Source organism: Corapipo altera, unplaced genomic scaffold, assembly GCF_003945725.1.
Source record: "Corapipo altera isolate COAL_440 unplaced genomic scaffold, ASM394572v1 113, whole genome shotgun sequence".
Lineage (NCBI taxonomy): Eukaryota > Metazoa > Chordata > Aves > Passeriformes > Pipridae > Corapipo > Corapipo altera.
In genome coordinates, this window is record NW_020884895.1 from 7,592,336 (window position 1) to 7,604,606 (window position 12,271).

Genomic DNA, 12,271 nt, shown 5'->3' on the forward strand with positions numbered 1-12,271 from the left:
CTTTTAACTTCCAGTGAAGGAAATTCAGCAGAGACAGAGGAAGAAGCAGCTGCCTGTTGTCCTCCAGGGGCAGAAGAGATTAATAAAGCATCAGTGGCATTTCCAAGCTCTCTTGTGAGCTGAAAACATATTAACTTCTCCGTTTCTTAGGTTTCATCTCTTTCCTCAGATGCCAGAGGGCTCTCTGCATCTTCAGAACTTCCAAACCCAATCTGTGCCCTCAATAAACACAATAAACCAAGACAAGAGAGCCAGAGGGTCAGGCAGGAGGTCAGTAGGAGGCATCAGGCTGAGTGACACCATCGGCTTGGGCTGCCACTCTGGCATCTCCCTGCTGATTTTGTGCCTTCTGCATCCTGCTCACCTCTCTTGAAGTGGAGATAGTGATGAGTGGGAGCATTGTGGGACCTGACAGGCACTGCTGGGTGCAGGGGTGCTGGGTGCAGGGGTGCTGGGTGCAGGGGTGCTGGCTGGCACCAGGGTGGGCAATGGGCTCGCACAGGGCAGCCACAACAGAGGCTGGTGGTGTTGCTGGCTCTGTCTTGCCAGCTTGGTTTCTGTGTGAGCAGTGCAGGAGAGCTGTGGGATCATAGCGTGAGCTTATCTTGGTGTAAAATTAATGTGAAACTGGAAGTGGTCCTGAATCTAGAGAGTTCAGGTATCACTTTGTAGGAAGGCTCCTTTCCTTCTTCTATGTGATTGTCCTGGTTTGGGCTGGGATAGAGTTCATTTTTAGTAGCTGGTGCAGTGCTCTGTTTTGGATTCAAGTAGGGGCCCAACTTGAGGGCGCTGTTGCTGTTTTTGCTGTCTTCCCTCTCCTACACACAGGGACACAGTGCTTTCACAGGGCATGACTTCATCCCCATCCATCCATAAAGGCAGAAGTGAACACCAGCTTATGGCTGTGGCTGGCACCGACTGCAGGGAGGCAGGAACGCGATGGCAAAACTCCCCTTGACTTTCCCACAGCCAGAGCACTCGCTCGCTGAACAACTTGCAAAGCCTCTAATTTATCTGATGGCTCCTCGCTGAGCAGGAACGCAGCCCATGCATACCCCGAGCACAACGTGCCCTTGCCAGTGCATTTAACAACCTGTCCTTTCCAGGATGGATTTCTCCAGCCACTTTTACGCCTAGGCCGTTCCTGCCTCATCCCACAGGTCAGCTCCTGCATCACTGATGCAGGCATCCAGTGCTGGAGGCAGGAGGAATCCTCTCCTCCACCCCAGCACCCGGCACATCTACTTTCTGGCCCTTCATTAGCATTTATGCACCAAGCTCTCAATAACATGTCGACTTTTTAATGAGTGCCAGCCCTTTGTGTGTGTGAAATCACTAATAAGCTGTAGTTATTTTTGTGTAGAGGAGGAAAGCAGGGAAGAAAGAAAGAAAAGGTTTTGTGAACCAGGTCTAAAGGTACATGAAGAAACAGGTTTCTTCTCACTGCTAAAAATCAATTTATTTTTGTTTCTCTGCAATTGTGCCAGTTCTTCACATTTTCAAGTACTTCTCCAAAGCGCTGATGCAGTGGAGCGAAGGTTTGAAGAGCTTGAATCACAACAGCACTGTGAGTGAAATGCTCGATTTTTCTTTTATTGGAAAAATTAAAAGTGACAGCTTCAAAATTGGTTCCACTGCTTTGATTGATTAGTCAGAATATTTAGCTCAAAATGATTATGGCAAGATTTTCTACAGAGGCTCGTGGCTGGGATGGAAATTAATTTGGAGAAAGGGGGAGGGGAGTTGTTAAAAAAGAAATTATTCTGCAAAGGACACTGTTTATCCCCAGATTCAGTGATGAGGAATCTCTCCATATTCAGCCTGATTTTGGTAATTAAACATCCCATGAGTTCCCATTTGAGGACAAAGGGAAGGAAAACAGGGAGATAGTGTTGAAGTGGCTTCACAGGTGACTATTAACCTGGAGATTCTGGTGCCCAGTGGCAGCAGGGTGCTGCCTGCATGCTATTCAGGAGCTCTGCAGTGCCCTGTGGATGACCTGTCCTTATGGAATATCCTGACTAGGAAACCTGCCCTGGGCCAAGGGTTGGGCGTTTCACTGGAGTCCTGCCAGGGCAGGTGAGCTGGAGGTCACCCATCGGGAAGCTGAGGGATGCTGAAGGTGGTGTGGGCACAAGGGAAGTTCAGGTAAGAGCTGGACCCACCTGTCCAGCTGGAGGATCCACCAGAGCCAAGCTGTGTGGTGGTTGCACACCTGGGAGCATCATGCTGTCCAGGCAGGTGCAATCCCACCACCGTGGTCTGCAGCCTCTCTTGTTCTGGCCAGACCAGTGTGCACTCCCTTACATTCCTGATAAAGGCACAGCTTAAAAGCAAGTGTGTCACATGGATGCTCCAGTGTCTCCAGACAGACAGCTGCTCTCTCACTCCAGGTCCTTCCTGGGGTGGGAGAGCTGGGGCCACCTGGGAGAGAGGGGACAGTCAGGCTGGGCTGTCACCCAGCAAGACACCAGTCTTAGAATCACAGATTGGTTTGGGTTGGAAGGGAACTTAAAGGTCTTGTTCCACCCCCTGCCATGGGCCAGGACACCTTCCACTAGCCCAGGTTGCTCCAAGCCCCATCCAACATGGTCTTGAGCACTTCCAGGGATAGGGCAGCCACAGCTTCTCTGGGCACCCTGTGCCTGGACCTCATCACCCTCACAGTAAAGGATTTTTTCCTGATATCTAATCTAAACCTGCTCTCTGTCAGTGTGAAGCCATCCCTCCTTGTCCTGTCACTACATACTCTTATAAATAGTCTCTCTCCATCTTTGCTCAGGCTCCTTTCAGGTACTGGAAGGCTGCAATTAGGTCACCCCAAAGCCACCCTCTCTCCAGGCTGAACAATTCCAATTCTCTCATCTCTTTCTCATGGGTGAGGTGCTCCACCCCTCTATCCCATCTTGTAGCTCCATCCTGCTCCTGGTTTCCTGGCTTAGGCATTTATCTGATTCCTCCAGTTTATCTCACAAAACAGGAAGAAAAGTATTTCTATTCTCTTCCCTGGGTTGCCTTCCTTATTTCATTCTTTACCAGCCAAATGCACATTAAGGGACCCCAGCCAAGCCCAGCAGACTCACAGGCTGGAACCTGCATGTTGTACATCCAAGGAAAATGGATCCTTCAGGAGAGGACTCCGGCTGCTTGCCCAGCATTTTTTAATTTCGACTTGAAACATGGGTTTGAGACTTTTGATATTTTTTTTTTTTTTTTTTTTTACATTTTAGGATTTCACATTTCAGACATGCTTCTCCTAGAAATTTATACGTGGTTTATGAAATAAAATACGAAGCACTGTAACTGCAGAAATATGAACTAGGTACTGTATACAGAATTAATTTGAGGCAGAGTTAATGGTTTTCTTTATACAGAAAAGCCTCATTTGGCCAGCATGAGACGTGGAACTGGGAAACTCCAGAAATAAATACAACTGTAGCCACAAGCACAGCAGTTGAAGGATGTTTGTCCTTGGGTGTCTCACATCTCCTACACAGTGAGTACCAGCTGAACCCCACATATCTTTTAAGACTGTGTTGGCCAGCACATCCTGACTGGAAAGAGTAATGCAGATGTAACCAGGGCATTTAATCACACATAGGAATTTAAGTTGTTTTTCCTTGTAGGATCCCTATAGGGATCACACTACAGCGAGATTTTACTGATAGATCACTCTTAGGTAACAATCCACCAAACTCTTCTTGACTTGACACAACTGCTCTGTCAAGGTGGGTGTAGGGATGCAGTGCCCATGGCTGAGGGATCCTAGGTTAAACTGAGCTGCAGTCTACAGCCTTCTGGGGACCAGATGTTATGAGTGAAATGTCCATCTCCACACCTGCTAGAGCTCCACTTCCAGTTTGTGTTAAACCTGGCATCCTGACAATGTTGGCGGCAGCTGGGGACACAGGGGGAACCTGGAGCCCTGCAAGGCGGGAGCTCAGAGGACTTTTCCCTGGGTGCTTCTTCCTGGTTTGGTGGGGAGCCTCTGATCCACCTCACCCTCTCCATCACAGTCCTTGCCTGCAGCAGTGCCCATCTCCACCCCCTCCAGCTGGAGGGACAAGCTGGAGGCCTGATGCCACTCATCAGAGACACACAGGGGTCACGAGTGATGTGTCTCCAAGATAAGCTGGTGCACAGCAATATGTTAAATCCACGTGAGAAAGCATTGCTGGGAAGATGCTTTCCCGTGGATCCAAATCCTCCCTGAAATCGAGGGCTGGGTGGCCGCGTTCCTCTAGAGGGTGCTGCGGGCTCAGCCTGCGCAACCCCAGAAAGGGGGTGCCCACTTTGCTGGGTGCCTGCGAGCCCTGACCCCACTGTGCTGGGTCCCGCTGTGCCTGCAGGACCCTACAGCCACAGCTGTGCTGCAGGAAGCTGCAGTCACAGCACGTAACCCCTGGGCACCCTCCCCAGTTGTGGGGTCCCGTTAGAGGGTGGTCCTTCCTCCCTCAAAGGGGTGCCCCCCACATCTGGCCTTGCTGCTGGGGCATGGCAGGTCAGTGTCTCCTCCTTCCCTCTGAGCACGGTCACACTGACACATTTTAAAATTAAATACTATGTGTACCGTGACTGTTTGAGCCTAAACACATTTCCCTGCCTAAAATGTCCTTCCCAGAAGGCTGCACTGGCTCTCCAATGATTCGCTGCAATATGTATCTCCACTTTGTTTCCTTGCAGACCATATCTGTACGACATCGATTGTACTGGCTAAGAATGCTTACAAACCTATTTCCTGCTGCAGGATGATCACATTATACGCAATTACACACTCTAGGAATTTCTCCTGAGATCCAGCTGGGTACAGGCTGGAGTGGCAGAGGAGCCGGAGCGTGTGTGGAATAATGAATCATTCATTCAAACCTCCACGCTGACTTCAAGCTCTTGGGTTGTGTGAGCATGTGGTGAGCTGCACTAGCTGCTTATTGCCCTAAAAAAAAGCCTGAACCACCTAAATCATTCCAAATTTGGTTCCCACTGTGTGTAGGCTTTCTGTGTCTTGCCATTTCATTATTATTATTTTTACCATACTAGAAAGATTTAATGCAGAATTTATTCAATGTCTCAGCAGGATAAGCCTCCATGAGCTGAGACACACTGTTCCAAACAGAGGCTTTCTCAGCAGGAACAAAATCAAGTTGTCCATGTCCACAATGTTCCTGTCTTCACAACAGACCCAGACCAGTATCCTGTATTACTGGTGGTGATGGCAGTGGCAGCAGCACTGTGATGCATTTGCTTTGCAGCACCATGGGGCACCTTCCCAGCATCCTGTGATGCCAAGGGACCTAACACTCCAGCATTTTCCTGCCCTGGAAATCTCACAGCTTTATATATAGGACAGAGCCAACTGGAAACATGGAGATGCTGCTTGCCCTTGAGATGGGCAGAGTTTTTCTATAAACGTAAGTAAACTGATGCTTTTCTTGGATCTGTCTAGTAAACCCATGTGCTGTGGTGTCATGGGAGAAACATAGAGGTGACACATGGACACGATGAACCCCCTGGTGAGGAGCATGAAGCCCATCAAGCTGTGCTGACAGTCCCTGAGAGCAGGGAGCTGGCATGGCCATGGTTCCAGGGCTGCAGCGTGGCACATTGCAACACCCAACAAAGCCTAACCCCCACCTTCCTCTTCCCCTTCCTGGCCAAGCCACTCCAGGAGCAGCTCTTCTGGCCTGCACTGCTCACCCTGGCCTGGTGAATCACCCCCCCACGCAGCACCACATCCACCCCTTCCCTGGTATCCAGCTATGTTTTATCCACTGTTCCATCGTTATCTGCCAGCTCAAAAGGCTGGAGGATATTTGTTAGCTAAAGATTTCCTTTTAGGGAGCTGGAGGCAGATTATCCTGGCTGTTTCTAACGATGTGTAATCTAAGCTGTCACCCACATTTCCAATATTTTACTTCTGGCAAGGCTACAGCGAGGCTGGAATGGAGCTGAGGTGCTGGAAAGCCCTCCTCACACAGGATGGATGATCTCTTCGACCCAGGACCTCACCAATCGCATCGCCTTCATCCTCAGGTCACCTGAACTTACCCTTAATTTCTTTAACCCTCTCAAGAAACATATTCTATTACTTTCCTAAGGCTACAACTTTCAGTTGTTTATTTATTTTTAAATAAGGACTGAAAGTCACATGTGGACGTGTGGTTCCAGGATCTTCAAAAGTGCCGAATATTGTGAGAGCTGGGACAAAAATCAAGCAACATGTCTCCACAGAAACACCCACACATGCTATTTGAACACCCATCCTTACAGAGCAGGCTTGTGCACCCTCCTTTTGTTCAGCGTAACTTATGTTCGTACTAACCTCTGCAAAGAGAATTTAGCAGGGGATTTACTCATACACAGACTTTTTTGTGTTTGTTTCTGGTGTGGCACATCTCCCCACCTGGGTGTGTTTAGCAGGTGCCCAGCATCTTGTGATAAAGCTGAAGGGACATTTCCCAGTGCCATGTGAGGTAATGTCACTTTGACCCTGTATGCTTCTTTCTTTCTGACTAAACGGCTGCTGCCTTGGTGGTTTTGCTGTGCTTAATCTGAACTCAGTATTAGGCTGATGTGCTTGTTATGTTCCCCAGTTGCTTAATCTGTAAAGCCAGGACCTGAAACAAAACACAGGCAGTTCTGGTAAGGGCAAACATGGCTGTTTTGCATGCCTGGAAGAAATTGTTGTCTTACAGTTGCCTTACAGGTTTTTTCATTATTTTAATGGGTAATCTCAGGCAAGCTGCATCTCAGCTCTTAGAGTAGCTCAAGTTAGAGACAGAAAAGAGAGGAAAAAAAATAATAACATACTGAAAGAGGGCCTGCATATTTAAGGAGATCAACTCCTATTTTTCAAAAGCAACCTGGGCTTTTAGCAGCTTAATTGCCATTTACTAGCAGCTGGACTAGCTCTTAATGCTCAGTTTTGCAGAGAAAAAGGCTAATTCTCTTTCAGTGAACAGCCTGTGTCAGCTACTGCAAATGCAAAACTCAGACTTTGCTGTACTTGTCATTTGGTGCTTCTGAGAGCTCACAAAGGGCTAAACCCACCACCTGCTTGTATGGAGGATGGTGGATTTTCTGTTAGGCTATGGCTAACTTGCTTCTTGAGATGTTGTGTAAAGCACTGAAATCCTTTAACGACTAAATAATTCAGAGAAATTTTGCAGAGAGTTTTCTCATGGGGCTGTTGGCACCTTCCCTCTGTGCACTTTGATGAGTGTGGTATGGAGTGGATTTAACCCTTCTTTCCAAGCACATGGTGGAAGAGGACAACAGAACACGACAGTGCAGTTTGCTTTGCTCAAGTAGGACTTGGAAGTCGACTGAGCCACTGCCTTATTTTTACAGCTCCCTTGGCATCCCTTGCCTTTGCCACTGCCCCAGGCCTTCCAGCTGGCTCCACGGCAGAGGTTGGGTTAGATAAGGACCACAAACAGTGCAGTGCATGGACAGACACATATTTGTAGAGCTGATGCCTCAGTTCCCCAGAGCCCTGCACTGGGCATGGCTGGAGCACTGCTTTGACAGTGTCAGCAGTGATGGCTAAAAAGTCACTCTCCAATTGCTGTTGTCTGTGGTGTGTCTCTTTCCACTCATCATCACATGCTTTCAAGGGTCTGATGTTGCAACCCTTGGGGAGGTCAAAGCTCTCAGCCAGCTCAGTGCAGGCTGCAGTACTGCCTGTGCCAGGAGCCATAAACTCAGAATCATAAATTTCTGAATTAATTAAATATATAACGACACTTTTAAAAGTCTCTCTAATACTCTGCCTGCTTTGAGCCTGTAGGGGACAGAATTTCAAAGGAAATTTTCCAGTTCATCCCTCCCACTCAGCACTGGTGCACAGGGGAACTGGGTCTCGGTCATGTCTTTGTTGTTTGGGGTTGATGTTAAGTTTCTTCCCAAGGTTCTCCTGAGTGCCCTATTTAGTTCCCAGCTGATGGCTCCCCTGTAGTAACCTACTTGTGAGAACCCAAACTGCAGGCTCAGATGTGGGCAGGGTTTCCTCCTGCTCCAAGGATCAGCCCACTCTTTTCTGCTCTCTCAACTGAAGATGGAGTCACTCCACTGAACATGCAGAACGCCTTCAACAGATATTTTCAAAACCACTCAGTTTCCTGCCGGGTGTTTTGGTAGTTTCTCAGAAATCACATGTTAACAGTAAGATCATCAGCTAGTTTTAATATACCCATTTGCTTTCGGTCTCTATATCCTCGTGCTGAACCAAGTGTTGACTGTGCTTTTCCCATCCTGGATGTCCCTTCATTCCCAGGGCTCAGCTGACCAGTGGGATGCTGCACAGCTAGGAGAACCCTTGTCTCTTCCTAATGGGTTTGCCTCCCATGGGTAAGGATGTATAAATCTGAGTATGTAAACTCTACACGACCTCCTGGGCCTGAAGCCAGCCTCCATCCACATCACTGCTGCAGAAGACTTTCCATGCATAAATCCAGACTCAAGTGGCTCTGGCTCCTTTTTGAGATGGTGAAGTGATATTTTTGGGTGCTCTGGTTATGATTTTCTCTTTCAGCAAGTCAGAAAGCCCATGCCTTGATATTCTCCATACGTTTCCTAAGCAAGCAGCGTATCTTACCTTTGGCGAACATTTGGGTGAGCTTTTTTAAGCTTTTCCTTGTTATGACAGGACCTAGAACACCCCCTTCCTCTTTTTTTTTTTTTTTTTAAACCATTTTCATCTAATTCCAGGAGGAGTGCTTTCATAGACTGCCACATCTCCACGAAGGCATGAGGAAGTAAACACCTCTGAGCGAAGCCTCCCCAGAAAGGCAACAGCAGTTGGCTCAAACCCCGTCTTCCTACTCACTCACACTTTAAGCACTACTCAGACGATTACTTTAAGTTGCTTTAACTACCTCCAGTTGTTTTCTGATTCACTTCTGCTTTGGGCATTGATGATGAGTGGGAAGCCTGAAATATCAGACTTGTAAAGTCTACTCTGTGGTTGAACCTTTCTTTTATTCTTTTTGTTGTGTGTGTGCGTATAAAAGACTTTCGCCTTTTGCAGGGGGAAATGACAAGTCTTCAACATGCTTCCAACAAGGCAGAAGCATCGTGCCTTTGTGGCCTCACCTTCTTTGCAGAACAACACAACTCACAAGCCATGGTGACAACACTGATCATCAAAAATAAATGAAAATCTGGAAAAATATATATGCCAAGGAGGTTTGGGACCTGGATAGCCTCCAACCTCACTCGTCCCTGAGCACCTTGTGTGCTTGGCTGCCACTGCAGCTCTGTGGGACCTTTGTTGTCAGGACCTTTGCCAACTGCAGTGCTCAGTTCCAGTTTTGTAAGCCCTTTCCCGAGGAGAGATGTCGAACCCTGCCCACACCTCAGGATAGATTACAATTTTAAAAAAAACCACCTCACTGTTCCTGAAATGTGTCTTAATTAACTCGCAGCAATTTGCATTTGACAAAAGATAGAGCCAGTTTCTCTTGTTCTGCTGATCTGTGCTTCACGCCAGATGGGGGGTGGCTTCAGGTCAGGTGTTTCCCAGGCCTGGGGCTGCCTTTGGGATGCAAGGCAAACCAGGAAAGAAAAGAGAAAGAGGGAATACAAATACTGGTTGGCTTAGGGTAGCTCAGCTCCAGACTGATCCACATAAGAAACATATTGGGATGATAAATAATTTTGATAAAAGGCATTTGACAAACAGAGCAGCTGCTCTGCCCCATGGACGGGGCTGTAAATCCAGTATTTATGGGCAGGGGCTCCCCGAGGACTTTCCTGCTGCGTCGGGTTGGGTCCTGGGCAACGTCCCTATTCCGGCAGCTCACACATTCTGGACCTTACACATACTGATATTATCCCTCAGATCTCAGCAAAGAAGGGATAAATTAGTATTCCTCAGCAGGACTTTGGGGACGTGGTTTGCTGGGAGCAAGGCCACCTTAGGTTTTCTGCAAGCAGTGCAAAAATGGGATTTTGATTGGTTTTTAACCAGTCACAATTGGCACATTTTAAATGACTATAACAGACTTGACACCCTCCTGAAGAGCAGGGTTACCCTTTAATGTTTTTTTTTTCCTTTGCATAGGCGGCACAAAAGAAAAGAGGTTAATTGACAAAACCAAGCCCTGCATCACTAGTGTGGCATGTTCCCAAAAAGCGACATGGAAATGTATTGCCAAAAGGACATGTTAGACCTCCAGTGCTACAGCCAGGCTGATGGGAGATCAACATCAGTGCCTGCTGCATCTGCTGGGGAGGCACGTGTATTATTAGTTACAGCTCTGCTTTACCTAAAAATTGCAACTTTACATTTAAATTTTAACATTCTGGTAAATAATAGTGGTGCTTCAAAGGGTGCAGGCCCTTGCCACCCCAGAGAAGCCTCTCTTAGCTTAGGGAAGTCAAGGGGTGAGTCTGAGCTATGTAAACCAGGCGAAGGCACAGCAAACACTCCTGCTGCTATCAGCACCTGGCTGGGTGTTGCTTCTAGGCTGGTGTCTCCTTGGTGGCCTTGGCTCTTGGTGACAGCACTCAAGAGAAGGCAAATGCAAGAGCAGTGGAAGAGGCATAAAGGAAACCTTTTGCTGGTCCTTGGTGTCAAATATTTTGGGGAAGAACAGCAGCTTGGAGGGACGCTGTGCGCAAGTGAAGCTACTGGAAGTGAACTATCCACCATCTCTTTCTCTGTGGTGCCCCAGGACTTTGCTATTTAAGTGCACCCTGGTGTTCCCTGGGTATAAATCTGTGGAGGAAGGGTTTTCCAAAGAGCCCTTGCTGATTTTCCATTTATTCCCCCATCATAGTGATTACAGGGGTTTGTACTTGAACAATGCTTAAGTGAGGGAGCAATGAACTGTTTACAGGGGATTTTTTTTTTTTATAGAGCTACAGGAGGAATCCTGGCAGCAGGGTTCCCTCATGTAGTCCTGCTCAGCTCCAAGGATGCAATAGAAAAACACTTCTCTCCGTGGAGAGGAACCCATATCAGCAGGAGGACCAGCAATCAGTAAGTGATAATGAATCAGTTAAAAGTGCATTTCAGAAGATCAATAGATACAGGTTAGGGCACATGTAGCCAGTCATTTCTGAGTGCCTTTTAACACAGCTGCATGTTATCATGTTAGCCTAAAGCCCAATTGTTATGCATTTTATAGAGTATTAGTTTTTTAGAGTCCTCATTTCAGTTTGTGCAGAGTCCTTCAAGTATTGTCTTACATGGCCCAACACTGGGGTAAACCTGCCTGGACTTAGGGAACCAGAAAATGTGGGGCAAGTGGTCACAGAATTATTGTGAGCAAGTCATCCACATGTGCTGGTGCAATAAATCATGTGTCAGGGCCCAAATGTGTTTCCTTATTTGTTTCTTTCATTTTCTTGATCGTATTTTGGATAATGATCCAAAGCCCAAGGCACCTGAAGCTGTTGCTAATTGGACAAGGGCTTATGTGTCACTTAGATTTACTCATTCTACACACATCCCCTCACGATATAATTAACTGTTAGTTAATTAAATTTAGTTTCATGCAGAGGTCAAGTGACCCAGGTAGTTTATATATGAGCTGATGCCCTTCAATGAGTAAATCAAAAATGGTGATCTCAGGGTCACTGACATTGGCCCTCCACTGCTGACAGCAGAGCTTTGGGTCATTAAGGTGCTCATTGCTCACTGGGCTGACCAAGGCCTGTAGGAAATATGGTATTTTCACATTTCCTCACTTCCCACATGGAGGATGGGATGTAGCAGCTCAACGCCTTTGTTTGTCTTGTCGGTGACCTGCCCATGCTGCATCCCACCTATAGCTGTGCCAGCACCCACTGGAACACAGGGCACCATGTGGGAAGAGGGGCCACGGTGTGACACAGCGGGGTCCAGCCACCATGACCAGGGGGACCTGTCAGGTGGAAACACAATTTCCTGCTGAACTGACTCACAGCAAAATATTTTGAGCCAGTTCGACTGACTACTCTGTTTTGAGTCACCGTGACTGTAACTGAAAGGTTTTGTTTAGATGCTCCTGGCAGAAAAACAGTGTAGAGAGAGACACAGATATACCAGTAAGTAAATAAATAAAAGAGTAACACATTGGAAACTTAACTTTTTATGGAAAAGGTCTCCTGCAAAAAAGAACTGCCCAGTTCTAGGTTTTCCTGGAGCCTGGCTGGGCACCAGTACAGACTGTGCAGCAGTCCTGGTATCTCCAGAGGTCAGCAGGCACACATCTCCCCACCAAGGCTGCTCCTTTCCCCAGACAGCCTGGAAACAGCAGCCCTCTCCAGGATTCTCCTGTCACTTCCC